Source organism: Calliphora vicina, chromosome 1, assembly GCF_958450345.1.
Source record: "Calliphora vicina chromosome 1, idCalVici1.1, whole genome shotgun sequence".
Classification (NCBI taxonomy): Eukaryota; Metazoa; Arthropoda; class Insecta; order Diptera; family Calliphoridae; genus Calliphora; species Calliphora vicina.
Window position 1 is genome coordinate 133,038,776 of NC_088780.1, and position 20,625 is coordinate 133,059,400.

Genomic DNA, 20,625 nt, shown 5'->3' on the forward strand with positions numbered 1-20,625 from the left:
GTCAATTATTCGAGTTTTATTTTAATCGAATAAAAGTTTATGATTCTTTTATTATTCGAGTGATCGATATGTTTGCAAAAATAATGCAAAATATGTTTAAAAATTTTATGAAATAAAGGTTTCATTTCATTATTAAATCCGATATTTATACTTCACATTGGTAAAATCACTAAATTTTATTGGATATTATTGTGATAATGAAATTTTAAGGATAACGGCATTGTAGGTCTGTCTTAAATTGTTAACATTAAACTATCTGAATGAACAATACAAATTTGAATGTATCTAAATGTCTTAAAAACATGCAAGTTATCAGACTTATAAGGCCTCTCATATGATTCCAAAATGTCTTATTGTTCACTTGAAAGTAGTTTCCAAAAAACCGACAGAATTTTCCGAAGGAAGTGCTGCGGCTAGGAACTTGCTTAGACTCTTTGAGTCTTCTTTGCTAAGACGAAAGCGGGTAGTTCAGAGGAACGATGTAGGTCTAATTGGTCAGGCTAGCATCCCTACTGGGATTTCGGACCATAGGGTAACGACTTTAGACTTCGGTACTTCACCTTCAATTGTGTTTCCAAGTAGGGACGAGTGGGTAGGATCTAAACAGCTATTTGAAGGGGATGCAGTTTTCACTGATGGATCCAAAATGGAATCTGGCACGAAAACCGGAGTTTATGTAGTAGATGAGGAAATAAAAAGGTTCCAGGCAGAGATAATAGCGATCTGGAAAGCCACGGACTTGATAAGGGCACACGTCACAGAAGGTTCTGTAGTGAAAATTTATGTAGATAGTCAGGCAGCACTGAGAGCTTTAAAATACACTCGGGCATAGTGCTGAACTGTAAGAGGACTCTAGAAGCATTATTGGAACTATACACTGTCAGATTGTATTGGATACCAGGCCACTGTATCATACAGGGAAAAGAGATAGCAGATGAACTAGCCAGTCAGGGTTCAGATCTGGGAGGTTAAACCCCCTACATATATGCCACTATTATAGGTTGAGCTTCGAAAGATTCCGGAACTCTACGAAAATAACCAGGTGTAATAGGACGGATTGCAGGCCGTAATAGAACGGATTGCAGGCCAATTTGGTCAAAGTTGGATGCAAAGGCAACCAGAATACTAATTGGGTTGGATAGGGAAAGTATCCGGTTTTTAGTAGGAGTAATAACTGGTCACTGCTCAATTGGTGCCTCCATTGGTAAATCAGATATGGTCGCATTGAGGAACTAGAAACGGTGAAACATATTCTATGTAACTGTTCTAGACAACAGGGTCTCAGGCAAAAATTGCTACGGGAAAGATTCCATGATGAACTGGGGGATATTGCTAGATATGATCTATAAAATCTATTAGGCTTTATCAGGGCAATAGGCTGGCTATTTTCAGGTAACCGGACTTTGTGATTTCCAGTCTATACTTATATCCTGTCTTTCCTTCATTTTCTTTTTTTTCTTTGGTCTGGGTTTTTATCACTGTATTTATCTTTATGTCACCTGACTTCTTTCGATTTCACTTCTTCTCTTCACATCAAGTTCACAGCTTATATTTCTAAAGGTTATCACAGTGGGTCTCCGAGTGGAAGTTTACTTTTATTCACTTGAAATCTATCTATGTATTTCTTCCAAAAATCATTTTAACGAGTGTAAATCTTTTAAAAATGATGATATACAAATAAACTTCAACATATCAGTTCAATCCTAGTTATATGTCGCTTAAAAAAATTACAAAATATAGCACGATAACCTCGAAAAAAAAAATATTGAAATTTAATGAAAGAAAGCTATTTTTGCTCTTATAAAGTATAGTCGGGCTTGACCGAATGACTATAAATTCATTTAGTTTTGCGAATACTACAATTGGAAGATTTAATGTGAGGCAAATTGAGCAGTCATTTCAAAACTGACTTGCACTTTTACATTCTCTTAAAATAATTATCACATTTTCAAAGAAAGCTATGATTGATTGTACAGGCTATAGCTTAAATCTCTTGACAATATCCCCGAATATGCATACAAATTCGGGAAATAGCAAACTGAAACAACATATCCTGAAAAGAACTATCCTCAAAATTTGATTTATTTAAACGCAATCGATTTTGGTTCCATAATGCGAAACATTTCAAATACACTACACAATAAATTAGTTTTTAATAGTTTTATGAATAAACATATTTAGTGGTTTATTCATAAACATTTAAAACTATAAAAAGGTCTACTTATTAATTGATTTTTGTTATTTTTTTTTTGTTCTATTTTCAAATCCACATACACTCCAAAAATAATCTCAAACTAATATTAAGTGTCGTTTTTTACGGCTCATTGAGAATGCGTTACGCTAAGATCCTATTACACGGAAGTTTGCTTGATGTTTTTGTTGTTGTTTCATTTTACACTTTGTGTAAGTTATACGTTTATACATTGTCGTTTGACGTAATAGACACTGTGACGCTACATTTACAATACGTACATATATATGAACTTAGTGGGACAGGAGAAAAAACAACATTGGTTTCTAGAGTAGAGTTTAGGACGATTAGCAACAACTTGGAATTTAGTTTAAAGAACATTTAGATATTTTAAATACAAGAGTATAGCTTAAATAATCTAAAGAGGGTTTGCGGCTCAATCACATTACATTACAACAAATTATGTAGATTGAGCATGAAATTGTGAAGCATATATGGGACGGTCTCTTGATGAGTGTGACACAATTGCAACATTTACACACAGGCATATGCATATACTTGCAACACTTTAGTGCGATGTACTAAAATGTTGTTGCATGTTTCAAAGATTTCTTTGTAAAAAAAAAAAACACTCAACATGTATATTATAATAGTTGGTTGCACTAGAGTTTTTGTTATTGTCGTTAGTATACCTAGTTTTTATTGTTGTTGTTGTTTGTCACACATGCGTTGCAAAAACATCCTACCTTCTGCTCTTGCTGTCTGTCAGAGTCGTTCGCCTGTTTTAACTAGTCACTAATAAAATGTCACATTGTTGCATGTTAACAACATTTTGTGGCAGACGTTTAAAAGAATGCAGATTTATACCCTTCACCTTCGTGAGAAGGGTATATATACGTTTGTCATACCGTTTGTAATTTCCACAATATAATTTTCCGACCCTATAAAGTATATATGTATATTCTGGATCCTTATAGATAGCGGAGTCGATTAAGCCATATCCGTCTGTCTGTCCGTCTGTCTGTTGAAATCAACTTTCCGAAACCCCCAAATAACTTACATACACGATTCATACATCAATAACTCTGGAATTCTTCCGGCTCGGTTACTATTTAAAATCGACAAAATCGGTACACAAATGGCTTAGATATAAGGAAAAACCAGGACAACCTCGATTTTTGACCTATATCTGGATTACTAAGTCATTAATATAGACAATATGGATATCTAATAATAGATATTTCAAATACCTTTGCAATGACGTATATAAGACCATAAAACTTTAAAATTTTAAAAAAACAATTCGATTTTTTTTGTTTACCTAAAAATATTTAAAATTTTTATTTTGAAGTATAGGGTATATAAGAATCGGCACAGTCGAATATAGCACTCTTACTTGTTGAAAATTTAGTGTTTTTCAAGATAATTAAATACTAAAAACTAATTGAAGAAAAATATATATTTTTTGTTCGAATAAATAACATTTATTAAATTTAGAATAAAAAAATATTCGATCAATAATTTTTGAATAATCGAATTAGTGTTTATAAACCAGAAGGGTTTGTATGCTAACTTTCCTGTTTGGTCCCAATTTCCGGGATTTTTACTGTTCATATTTAATTAAGCCAAAGACAAGTAAATTTTAAAATTGGTAAAAAAAAATGTATATAAACGAATTTAAAATAATATTATTATTGTTATTTTCTCTAAATATGAATATCCTTAAAAGTTTCACTATCAAGCATCCTACTAATTCCTTTCAGAACTAAAAAATTTCAATTTGTATTAAGTCGTAAAGTAATTTTTTCTGTTTCAAATAAAAATTTGTCTGTTTTTTCAAACACAGAGAAAATAGTATTGGTTGTGATAATTGAATCTTTTTTTGTTTTAGCTGAAAAATTTGTTGGGGCTACAGAAATTCGGTAATTTAAATCTTGTCAACGAACGTTCTGTTTCTTGTATTGAAACAATCTAAGGATATAATCGAATCATTCGATTGGGAACAAATCACAAAGAATCTTTTTTATCTGTGCAGAAATGTAAGAAAATCCCGAAATTTCCCAATAAAAATAGTCCGGGAATTTCTAAAAGAAAAATTTCCTGAAAAGAACAATATGAAATTTCGAATAAAATACCATAATTTCGGGGTAGAATTTTCAAAAAATACAATTAAAGTTTGATTAAATTTAAAATACTATTTGTAAAACCAAGTGTTATAGAATTAGCCATTACACCAAACTGAATCAAATGACAAAAAAGTACTGTTTCAAGTTTGTGTGGTATCTCTCTTATATGTTACCAAGGAATATTATGAAATTCTGAAACATTTAAAGCGTTTTTTGTAGTTATTATATTTGAAAACATTTTTAGATCAATCCAAATGGCACCAATTTAATGTATATCAAACAAAAACATTTATTTTTTATCAGATTTTGCCCATTTTCAATACCATATTTTCTATGTATCATAGAGCCATATTTCGGGAATAAATTTGAGTGGATGCAATATATTTAGAGAAAATTGCAAAAATATTTGGAAAAATATTAACTTTTTGGAGGTTGTATCACATTTTTTTCTATAACTTGGCCAATTTTGTCCATTTTTAATACCAAATATTTGTGATCAACAAAGAATATTCTAGGAAAATTACATTTTTCGTCCTTACCTCTAGGCTATATCCTGCCTTCAACAGACAGACAGACGGTCAAACGGACGGACATACATTGCTAGATATTATTATAATTTTATAAGTACCCAGAATATTGAAGTGTTACAAACAGAATGACAAAAAAAATGTTGGGTATAAAAAGTGGTATCGAAAAAATATTCCACTCTTTTTTACTTCTGGCCCATTTAATTACTATTACTGCTTTCTGTGTAAAGATCGCAAAATAAAGAAAATTGAACACAACGAGGAGAGAACAATAAAAAAAAACACATCACTTTCCATTTGTTCTGGAGTTGGTCAATTGGTCGCACATACTAATTTGAGTTATTGTGAGCTAGTTTTCTGCCTTTTAAAAGCCACGCGCATCTTCTCTTAACACCTTGAATTTTGTCATTGTATAAAATTTCCTAAAATTTCAAAGACGTCCCATCCTCGTTCACTAATAATGTCTGTCGTAATCGGTCGTAACACTGTTGCAGTGTTCATGCATAATGTTTTTCTTCTTTAGAAAATGATGCGTAGATTTTTGGTTGTCCTAAAGTTAATTCATATTTTTGTTATATTTTTATTATTATAGTGGTGGCTGGCTGTTATGTTAAAAAAATATATGTACATATGTATATTAAAATTGTCTCCCTTTTTTAAACAATATTTTTATTTATTTCAATTCTTTGAAATTCATTCATACATAATATGTACGTTCATATTTCTGCATATTGCATTTTACGGACAATTTACATTAATATTTTATTGCGAAGTTTTATAGTTATTTTTAACAGATTTACTTTTCATGATAATTATTATTGAAACAAGAAATACTGTCATCGACAGTGATGGAAAATTCAAATTTAAACTACACACAAAAATACAATTTATATTGTTCAGCAATCCAGATATTTACCCGCGTATTCATTATCAATTTTTAAACTTATAAAAGGTTTTATAAACCTATGATAAATTAAAAAATTGATTATGAATAACCCCCGGTCTATACTTGACAAATATTTATCATAACAATTAACGACGTTTGTTGTCAAGACAAAGTTGTCTGAGCAAAAGCACTAACAATTTTGCCATAACGAAGCAATAATACTAATAAATAGATACTATATCTGATAATTTTTTGACAACCATTTTGACATTTATCATGATAAAAATATATCAGGTATAGACAGGGCGTAAGTAAGGCTTTATAATTTATAATTCTTTTAAAAAAAGTCTGTTTAATTAAACCTAATATAAATTTATTATTTCCCAGTATTAATTTAGGTTTTCGCAACATCAAGTTTTATATTCTGAATATTAATTTCGATTTCTCAATTTCAATTGGTTTTTTCTCAATATAAAATTGTATTACTTAATTTCAATTTCTATTTTCTCAACATTAATTTCGATTTATCAATTTCAATCCGGTTTTTCTCAGCATTAATTGCTATTTTTAATTTCAATTCGTGTTTTCTCAATATTAATTTGGATTACATAATTTCAATTTACTTTTTCTCAATATTTAACTTAACTTGCTTTTCTAAATTAAAATAAAATTTCTATTTTCACAATATTATATTGGACTTCTCATCTTCAATGTTCTTAATCTCAAATACATTTGAATTTTCTCAAATCTAAAACTATCAAATTCAATATTAAATTTAGTACACGAGTTAAACTTCATTTCAATTATATCGTATTGGAATATATGTATAACAGACATAATAAAAGTATTTCGATGTAAATAATGTTGACAGCTACATATATATAAAATCAAAGAGCAATAAGAAAATAATTTTTTGTCAAATTATAATTGGAAAATGCATTAGAATACAGTGTTAAAGCTTAACAGAGTTCTTCGCGGCCCCCTGAAATCCAAATTTGAGAACCGATGTTTGAAAAAGGTTAAAAGAGCTTAGCGCTAACGGTATTTGGTGTTATTTCAGTAACGATTATATTAGATGTTATTGCGGTAATAATATTTCAAGGGTAACTGCATAGTAAACTAATCAATTTAAAGTTAAAGCCAATTAAGTGTCTAAAAATCAAACAATTTATCAGATTTACAATCGATTTTCATATAATTCCAAAATTTCAAAAAGCAAATGTGAAACATTGAAGAAAAGCTTAAGCTAACTTTAAACTAGCTTTAAATCAGGCGCGGATCCAGAGGGGGTGAAATAGGAATTCCCTCCCCCCAAACAAAAAAAACCGAAAAGTTTTCATATAAACAGAAGAACAAATTTTTATTCTCGAATGAATTCTCGAACCCCTGCATATTTTTGGTGCAGCATAGTGTAATTTTCAATTGACTTTTAAAAAATTTAAACTAAGACATGAAATGACAGCCATTTTTTAATTAGTTTATGGAATTATAGTACATTATAGTAAATTATATTACATTAAAATATTAAATGTATAAAATCTATAGTGACCAATTTTTATCCAAATTTGACTAAATTTGGTGTAGTGAAATATTTTCTTTTTACGTTTTTTCGCAAACACAGTTGAAAATATTACAGGTTTTTTATTTTTTATAATTGGTCAATTCACAAGGTCTCTTATCAGTCATATTGTCATAATGTCCTAATATATCACGACTCGGCAGCTCGGCTTAACCGACTCTTAGTCATTCGGCGCAGGTCTCTGCTAATTGGTTACGATAACACAATAAATATAGCATACAGAGTAGTATTATTTTAGGACATTTTTTGTTTGAAAAACAATAAAAACCATTGTGAAATATTAGGACATTATGACAATATGACATGATAAGAGACCTTGTGAATTGACGAAATATGTATATAAAAAAAATACCTGAAATGTACTGTGTAAGTACGGGAACACTTTGCTCTAAATTCGGACTAAAACTAGCGGGAAATTCCATTAATAGCAAAGGTTTGAAAGGATTCTGAATTAAATTTTCAAAATCAAATTAAATATATACATTAAACCATGCAGCATGAATTATTTCGATGTCCTAATTCCTTAGTACACCAAACGTATTGAAGTCATTCCTTTAAATATTCATTATTTATAGAATTAATTCCTTGTTGAATCATTCAAGTTTTCTTTAATTCAAATCCATTACAAAATACCTTAATAAAGTATGTTGAATGATTTAAGTTTTCTTCAAGTCAATCAAATCAATTACAAAGAGGCTTAAGTCAATTTTATTTAATTCATTTTGTTTTTGTTTGTAATCCTTTACAAAATAAAGTAAATTATGATGAAAAAATAGTTTAATTCAATTTGTATTAGATTTTAATGAACTGTGTTTTGAATTAATTCAATGATGAATGAATTCTACTTAAATAAAAGCCTTTGAATGAATCTAAAGCATTTGATTTTGGGAATGAATAAAGCTCAAGTAGAATTAATAAATTAATATGTCATTAAATAAGCTGTGTTCCTTCGGAATTTATTTTATATATTTTTTATATTGCTTTTATGCTAAACTAGATAAATCAACGAATATTTACTAACAGAATTTTTTGATGTTTGAATAGAATTTGTTTATAAAATAAAAATTCCACATTTATACCCTAAAATTTGAGACACTTGGCCCAAATAGAATTTCTAAAACCATACTTTCCCCACCTACCACGGTTTTCGGATCTGGCGCTAATTGCGATTATGATGCGTTAGAAGTTTTTGTTTTACCTTTTTTAATGAACAATTCCATTACAATAACTGCAATGTACCTCGCATTGTGGTGATATAGAATTGGATATATGTAATTCGAAATGTAAGTGCGATTTCTTAAAAGACAAATAATAAATTCTTACATTTCGTAGTTTACATATTGGGTCTGAATTTTTGGTTTTTGTCCCAAGCTATAAGATTTTCATATTACAAAATAAGTTTTGGCTCGGAATCCATATGTTACCAGAAAGAATGGAAAAGGCCATAGCTAACAATGGGCAATACTTTGAATAAATGTTTGTATATTGTACAAATGTTTTAAAATAATAGCTACAAATTTAAAAAAATCTAATACCCAATACAATATTTTTTTAAATTTCCGGTGTTTTTACAAATATGTCTGAACATCACTATTCCTTTTTACTTTTAATGAAAAGCCGACGCAAATTACTAATTGAATATGAAAATATCTACATATCTAGTAAAAGTTCTGATTGGATAAATAAAAAAATAAACATAATTTGCACTTACGTGTGTCAAGTATCCGTTTTGCCGCCGGTTATATTTTTAACAAGTCCACAAATATCCGCTAAGAAAATTGTCCGTGCAAGAAATTCCAATTGTAAAGAGTTCCAGTTCCAGCTCTAGTAAACACTATTTAATCGAGGCGGTAGGCAGGATCAGCTTAATTTATTAAACAAATTAACAAAAATTCGCAATCACAATGCACTCTTAATGTTTTTATTTTTTTTTTTTAATTTAGCTTAACAGCTTTTAATTTTAATAAGCTTGTATTAAATTTGTATAATTTTTATAAATATTTAGTAGTAATATTTTTCATCTTTCACAAACATTTTTGTTTTAATTAATCGATAAATACTACTTGTGCTGTAAAATAACACTAATCCACTTTGAGTAATGATTGATTTATTTCACTCTTTCTTCTTTGTTTTTATTTTTTCTTTATTTATTCGGTAATCTTTTTAATGAGTAGACCTCATTTTAATATGCCGTTATGTGTGAGACATTTTTTTTTTCTCAAAAAAAAAACTTAAACAAAATGAAAAACAGACACCGAAGGGAGCTTAAGATTTTTTTTTGTAAATTAATTAAAATAATAATGATATTTTAGCGCGTTTTAGAAGACACGAACAAATCACGACGAATGAAGAAACGCAATTGGATATTTGAAGATGAAACAAACTGATGAAATGAAATGGTCCATCCACAACATCAAGTCATTAGTACCCAACAACAAACAACATGGAGAACAACGCAATCGCTTGACGGCAAAAACAATAACAGTACATACTCGTATAATAAATGAACTGGTGTGAATGGGAATTGCAACGGAAATGAACCAACGAAAGAAAGAGGACGGATGCTAAAGGAACAAACAAAAAACAGCGAATGGCAGCAGCTTTAAAGTATTACAGGCGCAAGCAGCGAGCAGTCACAGTAAATGAAATACAGATTTTACTATTTCATACACTACGACGCACTTAAAGAATGACCAAAAACTTCCGAGTTATATTTTGAAATAAAGTAAAAAACAATTCTTCATACTCATATGACTGAAAAGATGTATTTTTTTTTTTGGAAAACTATATGTATTAAACACAAGATAGCGAGCGATTAATTGAATATACAAATTTTGTAAAGTATTGTTAGCGACACGTATTCCATATGACGTATGTACATGCAAGCAAAGGAACGTAGTAAAAAAAACAAAACAAACAAAAACAAAGTATATTTGTACATATAAAACTCCTCCATTGACGTCAACTTCGCGGTCAACGTTATTTAGTTGTAGGTTTACGTGTCTAGCAGGGTTTTTGTGTCTACTTGTTTCAATGAGGAACGTGTGTTTTGTGGGTTTATCCTGCTGCGTCGAACGCTGCATGTGTTCATCAACAAGAACAGCGGCAGCAGCATCAACAACAACAACATAAACACTACTCACGTGCAGCTAAGAATACAAAAAAATACTCACTAAACATTCGTGTAATATATAATTTTGAGTTGAACAATAGTGCGAGGGCGCAACGTTGACGTTATGTGAGTGAATGAATGCGTGAATATAGTATATGTGGATGTGTGGAAGTGTATTTAAGTGAAGTGATTGGTTTTTATATGTTCATTCATTCGTTTGTTTATGTATAAACACTCTGCGTACACACCTACAGTGCGGGAAATTTATAAATGGGGAACCTCACTTTGTATGAGGAGGAAAAAATAAATTTGTTTACTCTCATCAAAATAGGATAGGATTGTTTAGGATATATCCCAAAATATTTTGGGTCTAATGTTTTTCGTTGCAAAAATCATAAAAATTTAAAAGGCATGTGATAGATAATCTACGCCTTTCAGGTGCATACTTATGGGTTAGCAAATAAAATATTTTTTAAAATTTTTTAATTTTTTATGTTTCTTTTTATGATTTAAAATTATTCCAGAAAATATTAAAAAAAAAAAATTTTTTTTGGTTAGTTTTTCACGGTCCATATTCCATAATATCGTACGTGACATTTGTACGTATATAGAGTGGAATACATTTTGCAAAAATAAGAGAATTTGAAAAATAATTTGGTATTTATGTTCCATTCAGAGGGTACTATATTTTAAAATAATAAAAAGTTCTTTCGAAATATTGTTGTCCAAAATATTGAGCGAAATAAGGGTATATCGTACGTCACATAAAACGGAACTCATTTTGAGGTACATGTAGAAATATGCGAAAATATTCGAATCGTGAGAGGCGTTATGTTTTATTTTAATTTCTTACAATAAACGAAATATTTTTCCTTTGCAATCCGTCATATTTAAATAAAAACAATCTTTGGATGATTTTATAACCGTACGTGACAGATTTTTCTCTTATAATAAAACAATATACTATATTCTGTAAATAAATGTATACAAAAACTAAAAAAGTGAATAGAAAATATACATTTAAAATTTAATATAATCTGTTTAAACTATTATTTTTGTCTTTAAAATGTTGTAATATGATCTAAATACTGTCATATAGTAACATTTTATTATTTTCTTCTATTCAAATCATCTTGAAAAAAAGTTTCAAGGGTTTTTGTGTATAGAAATATAGAAATTTATAGTTTTTTTTATTTTCCTTCAAAGTTGAGAAATATTGAAAAAATGGATAGTTTGTAAATATCGATTTACCTGGACAAATACAAAGCAAACAGTACAATTTTTGTTTATTCTTTTCTTATAAATAAATATATCTATCAAAAGAAACAAAAATAATGATGATCAGTTACATAGTTTTCGATATATTTTATCTGAAAGCGGACCAAATTACCTTAAAAATTGTCTGTTTTTTTTTAAAACTTAAAATCAGTCAACTTTGAAGGGCTATATCTTCTGAACCAAAAATCTTATTGTAATAAGAGTAGCATTTTTGAAATCGTTGGACAATTTACTGTAAAATAGGTTTATTCAATATGTTTTAGGTGCACATGAAATTTTGATTTTTGCGACCTTATTTGTTCTACGTTCGAAAAAAGCATTTCCAAAAAATACAACTTTACATTTTATACACATATAAATTTCTTGAATAACTTTGAGACCAATGAAGTTTTAAACCACGAACGTTAATGACAAAATGAGGGACAAAGTTCTGAAAGTTATCTTCTATTAAATCCTGTTGATGACAAGATGAGCGATAACATTGAATGTTCTCATTTATAAATCTTCTTTGACAATACATATGTATAAGTACAGTCAAACTCACATTTCAATCTCAGTTATAACAAACAACACATGATAGAACTTCAAAGGAGGCAACGATAAGAGGCTTCCGTGTAAGCCCAGTAATCTCCGAACAAATGTGAGGTTTTAATAAAGCAGAGCGAAATCCGGTTTTTACGCCGAACCGAACCTAATATCAAAACCTAAGGTAAAAAAATCATTATTCGGCATAATCCAAAACAACCCGAAAATTTAATTATCTTAATTTTTAACATGATTCAGCTCATGATTTTACGGAAAATTTTCAAAGGTACGGATTCATTAAATTATCTTAATTTTTAGCATGTTTCAGCTTATTTTTAGGTGCCACATCACCACATTTATATGGTGGACTCCATTCATCCTGTATCTTCATCTTGAACGGAAAAGTGTTTTTTGAGGGAAACGATTTTCTGATTTGCAGAAAAAAAACATAATTAGATTTATGATTGTAGTCAGAATATATGATGATCATTATTAGTATCATAAAATATCATATTATGATCAAATATAGTCGTAATATTACATCATGATAACATCATTTTATAACCTAATATTAAGGTCTGTTTCACGATGTCGAAAGCAAAATGATTCGAACAAATTAGTAGGAAGACTATACGAAAGAATTTTAAAAACTGAGTGTTTTTCATACAAATTTTTTCGACTCATTTTTCTTTCGACATCGTGGAACAGGCAGTTAGTATACATGATCATAAAATGTTCTGATACAAAGCAATCACAATAAAGAGTGTCCCAAAAAAAACTTGTATTAAGTTAAATATAAAAATTCTCAAAAATACGTAAATTTATTAAAATATTGTACAAATTCATTAAACGTTAAATATTGGCATTTATAAATTTATCCACTTTTTACGGAAATCCTCCCATCAATAATTTTATAGTTGCTTCCGTTACTCTTTTGTACGAGGTGGTCTACTTACGCTATCGTGGGATACCTTTCCTTTGTTCTTTAATTCTTTCTTTACAAGTACTCAATACCTTTCCACAGGCCGAAGTTCTGGACAGTTAGGTGGATTTGAATCCCACGGTGCAAAATAGACATTATTGTTTGAATACCACTCAAGGGCCTTTTTGCATAGTGGCCAGTAATATGGCCACTATGCTGTTTTAAGAAATGTAAAAACCGCTTTTTTAGACACTCCATAATATACATATATTTCTGTGTTTTTTGAGCCTGATGTGGCTTCTTTTGCCACAACTGCAAATGGCTTGTTACACAAAAAACTTCTTTAGGAAATTTTGTTTGTGTTTTTGCCCGGTATTATTCTTGAACATTATCTCTCCCATCAGCCACAAACAAATCTTGACTCGGAAGTTGTGAAAAGTCTGCCAGTACATAAGTTTCATCATCCATCACACAACATCTTTACCGAATTGCGATCTGGAAATTTGTGAACTTTATACGACTTCAATCAACCCAGCATTAGTTTTGGCTCTGCGCACAAAAGAATTAGAGCATTTAACTTTATGAGCTGCTTTTCTCATAGAAGTGTTCAGTGCTCTTCGAAAGAGTTGTTCGACTTCTTTTGCCTTACTATTATCTGTTGGATCTTTTTTCTTCCTGAGCCAGGTTTTCTTTCAATGCTCATGTCTTCCTTATACTGTTTAATGGCGTTTGAAACAGTGTGACGATGAACCTTTAAATCTTTTGCTATTTTTTTAAAAGACAATAGTTGTGTTCGCTTACTTGATAATTTATAATAATTTGTACAAATTATCACTGGAAGTTACGGGATTCCGTTCGTTTACTTTTAAAATCTTGTAACGAGAGCGCAAGAGAGTGTTAAAAATGGATAGAGCAAGTGGTTTTCATCCCTTCTTACGACATCGTCATGTTGATGTGACAGAACCTTTTCATATAAAGAACTGGAACCTAAAAAATAATCACGGAACCAGTTTTGCGTCGGTTCTTTTTCCTCTAGACTACTACATACCAGTAACAAAAACAAATTAGAAAAATATTCAAAAACTATTAAACATGTTTCTGGAGTACTTCGACATTACAAAATCACTCAAATATTTACAAAAATAAATTATCCATGCCAGGTATACAGGAACTTCCGTTTCTATAGTGTGTTCTTCATTTTATATAGTTTCTCTCTCGAGTGTTTCCTTTCTCATGTTTAAATATGGAGTTTATTTAGCTTATGCTGTTAATTATTATAAGCTCCAAAAAAAAAATCCAATTGTTTCATTCCCATTTAGAATAATTTATTATCGCGCAGCCGCTGTTAAAACATCCTCATTATTTAGGGGTTCACGTTTTTAAAAATACATACATACACACACACATACATACATGTATATAACTTACTTCCCATCTCTCTTATTCGTCATTTATTATCATCATTTTCACAATTTAGTAATTTCATTGACTTCAATTAAAGATGGCGTTTCCCACTATTTAGCTTGTATTATCTTAATGATCGTTTTGTGGACACAACAATAAAGAGAAGTGTAAATCTTTAAGAGATTTACTCTAATACTTTTTAGGTTTAATGATGCATAAATAGTTGTTGATGTAATAAAATTTTAGACTTTTCACCAAGGGGAGGGGAGAATTTAAAATGACAACAAGAATTACAGATGTTACACAAAACTATGAGTAAATTTCTTTTATAATACTTACATACATATGTATGTATACAAATTTAATTTGGGTAATGTTAAGAATATGCTCAAAAAAAATATTTGGTTCTTGGATGGGTCTAGTTATTGGAGTAATCGGATAATAGGAAATCATCTAGCATATTTTGAAATTTTTAAGATTCGGTTTAAAAACTGATATTTTATGAATGTCGCGAAACTTATTATTAAATAGTTGACAATGAAATGTGATAAACATTAAAAAAGGCCAGAATTTACAAGTATTCTATAAAAATGTTGACAAGAATTCTTCGAGACAAATCAGGGACCTAAGCATTTGAGACCAAAACAATAGACCGTGTGGGTCTTTCAGTAATAAAAGGCGAAGCAAACGTTTTTCACTATTAAAAACTCAGTTACTTACCTTATTCATTCATAGGAAAAGTCCTTCAAACTGCATTTAATGATATTGTCTTGAAGAATCAGCAGAATGGATGACACATGGCGGAGTATTTCGGATCATTCCGGTGCGTAGAACCGGCTGTCGTGGAAATGAATAGCACAATTCCTTGTCAGTTTTAGCGTCTACAACAACAACACGAAGCAATCGACATTTTTTGCCCTTCATCCTAGAAATATACATATAAGTTGCATACTTGTCCTTCCAAGAAAAATATAAAGTTAAAACAGCTTTCCAATGTTTGTATAATGAGGCTCATGACAAATCCTTAAATGATGTCAGCATTCATTTGCAACAAGTCTAGATCTATATAGTATCCAGATCCTCTGAAGACGTTGTACGTAATGTACATATGATTACAAGGCAAGCAGATCTATAAAGTGAATTACAACAAGTCCAAACTGACTGTACTTTCAGATCACAAATATATCCATGTTTAATCATACGTATCACATATTGGAGAAGGCATCAGAGATCCCACGGGACATTGCGGTCTCCACAAATTTCAGGACAAAAACATATTTAGAAAAAAAAATTAAAAATATAAATAAGTGGTAAATTATTGCTAAAAAAAAAACTGCAACTCTAAAAAAATCCATTTTATAAAACCAAACTGCAAGTTTCAAACCTTTTTCCCAGTATTCTTCATACAAATTGCTTACTTTTCAAAAAGTTTCTTATTAGAACGCTTAAAAAGTTTCTTATTAGAACGTCGTTGCATTTATTGGCTATGTACAACATATTGTATTCGAGATACATACACAGAAAGAATTAAATTTCTGATTCAATCAAGAAATTTGATCAATCAGACAAAATTTTGTTTGAATTAGGACCTATCACAAAATTTGTAAATTCAAACAAGAAATTTTGCAAAAATTTAATTGAAAAAAAAACAATATTTTTTCAATTAAAAAAATATGCTATTGAATAAAAATGTTGTTTGAATTTACACACAATTTCAAACAAATATTTGTTTAAAACAGACAAAAATTTCACTGATTCTGGTTTTCCGGAATTTCTTAGTTTTACTGATTCAGTGAAAAGTTTGTCTGTTTCAAATAATATTTTTAAACAAAATTGGTATAGTACCAATAAAAAAATTAGTTAAAAATAAAAATGTCAGAAAATAAAAATATGAAAAAACTGCAAATGAAAAAAGAAAATAGAAAAGTAAAGAAAAGCAAAACATTAAACAATGATATTATCTGTTTATAAATGTAACTAACATGGTTTTATTTGTAACTCGATTGCGAAGGTGCTGATTGGGCCAAATCAGGGTAAACAGTTTAGTACTTTTTTAAAACATATTTTTTTTGAGCTCAAAATAGATTACAGTCGTTAGAGACATAGCTTTGTCACAAACAATTTTACCAAAATGGAGTAGATATTTTGAATTTCAAACTTGGCAGGTGTTCGTGAGGGAAAATGAAAATTGGAGCATTAACTTATATAAATAATATTTGGCTCATATAATTCTTAGTAAAGAAAGAATCAAGGTGGCTTAATGGTATTATGATACCAAAAAAAGGAGAACTAATATGTAGTACTTTTTACTTCTTCAAATGGTACTTTTTGAATCTTATATATAAAAAGAAATGTACATTTTGATGTCACCACTAACTGCGAAAACGAGTCGACCGATTTCAACCAAAATTTCAGGGTACGTTGGGGATGGTCTGTATGTGAAGTTTTCACGAAATCGGCATAGTTGTTCCGGAGATATGGCATTCTTCTGTACGAGTGTTAGTAACTGAACTCCTCCGTAACGGCTGAGCCGATTTCGATGAAATTTTTTGTGTGTGTTTGAGTTTGTCCCTGGATGGTTTAGATTCACAATTGACCTATATAGGTACAATGGGCGTGGCACCTCCCATACAAAATAAAAATTTATTATTGCATATCTGGAGTACTATTATAGTGGCAGTCTTCAAACTTTGTATGAGCTATGGCAGAACAACAGCTAGTTTTCTATAATATTGAAGGAAATTACTTTGAAATTTCTAACTTGAGGAAAAACAAATGGTAATGATATTAAATTATTAAGCTTGTACTCTAAGACCTCGATTTACTCCGTGGACCAGAGAAATGCGATTCGAACCGAAACGACTCAAATCGAATTACTTTTTTCCATATATTTCCACTGTTTTCCCTATTAATTGGTTTCAGAGTAAAAGTCAAAAAAGTCACCTTTATTCTAACAAATGCTTTTAATCTATATAAAAATGAAATGGTCCATGTATGTAATGGCATCACGTGAGAACGGCTGGAAATTTTAGAAATTTTCATGAGATGGTTTGTAAAGAATAAAAATTCATAAATTCGGAAATTTTAATTTTTAATATATTGCCTCCTTTTCACTTCTCATTTTTCTTAATAAGAGAATTTTTTTGGAGAAACTTGAAGAACTAACATTAGCAAATAGCTACCGGGCGAAGCCGGGGTGGGGTGGTCAGCTAGTTATTTATAAAAAAAAAGAAAAATATATGTATTTTTTACATGCTAAATACAAACTTAACTAAAATAATTAAATGGGAAATCCAATTTTTAAAAACCAACTAATGAAATAACAAACTCTTCACATTTAAATTTGACTTTCACAAACAAAAACATGTTGAACGTAATCGAAATCATAACGACGCAAGTCGAATCCAGCAAAATTTGACGCAAAGCTAATGGCGCAATATGCGTTTGTGTAGAAAAAGAATCAAGGATAGGTATTAAGGTGCCAAAATAGGGAAGAACTAATGGTACTTTTTCGTTCTTCAAATGTTACTTTTTGAATTTTCTATAATAATCAGCCTTATCATGTAAGACGTAATCGTTTTACGACAACGACAGTTTCGTACTAGATTAAAGAAATTATTCAACCTGTTAATCTAGTACGAAACTGTCGTTGTCGTAAAACGCCTACGCCTTACATGATAAGGCTGAATGAACCTATAATCAGGAAAATGATAATTCAAAAGGGATAACTAATGGTATTCACCCTTATCGTGGTTGGCGTAAACGTCTTACGTCTACGACTGTTTCGTACTAGATTAAATATAAAATGCAAACTGTTTCTTTAATCTAGTACGAAACTTCTTAGGCGTATGACGTTTACGCCAACCACGATAAGGGTGATTATTTCATTATTGCAATGGTACTTCTAGTATATTTTATAATAATTAACCTAAAATCATGAAATTGTTATTGAATGAGTTGGAATCCACAAAAGGTGACTTTTGTGGTACATTTCTTCCACCTAATGGTACTTTTGAACGTAGAATAATATCGTTAAAAAAATTAAATAAAATTTGCGTTATTAAAAAAAATGTATTACGATTGGTTGCTAGTCTGGTATATATGTACATAGATACAAGTATTAGTTACTTGGAAAGTTATCAACTTCCCAATCTGTAAGGATCCAGAATATGCTATATACATTATAATTACATATATAATGTGAAAATTAATATTGTAGAAATTACAAACGGAATGACACTATTTTATGTACCCTAACCACTTGTGGTGAAGGTATGGTGAATAAAAGTTTAGCGTTCCAAAAAGCATATTTGCCAACATTGCTTCACGTCAAACACTTTTAATGTTGGCAGTGATGCCGCAAATTTTTGGAAGCACGAAGGCATAGAATAAACACATAGAACGGAAGGAGAGAGTAATATATATGGAAAAATTACTCTCTTTTCACACATACGGGTGATACAATAACAAAATACATGCAATACATTCTCATGAATTAGGTTTTTGACAACAGACTTAGGTTTTTGGCTCTCAGTTACCTATCTATTTGTACCCTATGCACGAAGGTATTAAAAAATATGGCATATTATTGTTTCTCTTTTCATGATTTTTGATTTATATTAATTTATTGTGAACAAAATTGATTATAATTGATCTTTTGAAGGCAGACATAAAACTTTCTGCGAGATTTCGCCCCGTAAACCGTGATTTATAGTACCACCGTAAGTATCCTATGGTATGGTATCAATTTGATGTACGACCCCATATATGCTTCCCAAAAAACGGATCAGTTACACAAAAAATGTTGGCCGAACAATCAGTACATAATGACATCCGAACTTATCTGATAAGTTCCTGAGCAAAGCTTGGTACCCCTTAACGTCCTCCATTTATAGGATTCAGATTGTTTTTAATCTGAAACCGAAAATAATTCCTGCTAAAAATATTAATATTCGGCATAGTCGGAAAATAACTAAAACTTTTTAAATGCATTACCAAAATTCAGAGGAAATCTGTTTACTTTTGTTTCTCTTTCAAAATATAAATAAAAATTAATTGTCGTTCGTTGGTAATTGCATCAGTTGAGAACGGCCGGACCGATTTAGACAATTTTTTTTTTAAATGTTGGTCATAGTCCAACTTAGGTTTTTACGGAATGAAAAATTTACCACGCCCACTTTCTTCGATTTATCTAAAATCGGAAAATATCTAAATTCGCTATTAACTTGGCCAATAAGCGTTTAATCAAGAAAAGGAACTCTATCTGTGATTACTCAGATTTCTGAACAAAAATTTATTTTTTTTATATAAAAACTCAAAATATCTAAATACGTTAATAAATTGGCCAATAAGCGTTTAATCAAGAAAAAAGGCTCGATCTGTGGTCATTCATATTTCTGGCCAAAAATCCATTTTATATATAAAGTCAAATTCGCTAATAACTTGGCCAATAAGCGTTTAATCAAGAAAAGGAGCTTGATCTGTGAACAAAATCGATTTATTAAATAAAAACTCAAAATATCTAAATTCGCTAATAACTTGGCCAATAAGCGTTTAATCAAGAAAAGGAGCTCGATCTGTGATCACTCATATTTCTGAACAAATATCGATTTTTTATATAAAAACTCAAAATATTTAAATTCGCTAATAACTTGGCCAATAAGCGTTTAATCAAGAAAAGGAGCTTGATCTGTGATCACTCATATTTCTGAACAAAAATCGATTTATTTAAAAAAAAATCTCAAAATATCTAAGCGTTTAATCAAGAAAAAGTGCTCGATCTGTGATCAATAAGCCAATAAGCGTTTAATCAAGAAAAGCAGCTCGATCTGTGATCACTCATATTTCTAAACAAAAATCGACAATATCTAAAATTGCTAATAACTTCCCCAATAAGCGTTTAATCAAGAAAAGCAGCTCGATCTGTGATCACTCATATTTCTGAACAAAAATCGATTTTTTATATAAAACTCAAAATATCAAGAAAAAGTCCTCGATTTGTGATCACTCATATTTGTGACAAAAACTCCATTTTTTCAAGAAAAAGTCCTTGATTTGTGATCACTCATATTTGTG

The 20,625-nt window shown here is 30.0% G+C and overlaps 1 protein-coding gene across 2 annotated transcripts in view; it reads right to left on the reverse strand.

Annotated features, from left to right (window-relative positions):
* Window positions 1-9,151, reverse strand: part of sim (single-minded) — a 61,777-nt gene extending 52,626 nt beyond the window's left edge. For both annotated transcript variants that reach the window (XM_065508289.1, XM_065508297.1), the window contains exon 1: window positions 9,021-9,151. The gene's annotated coding sequence lies outside the window, so the exon portion shown is untranslated. The remainder of the gene's footprint in view (window positions 1-9,020) is intronic.
* Between the last annotated feature and the right edge of the window lie 11,474 nt (window positions 9,152-20,625).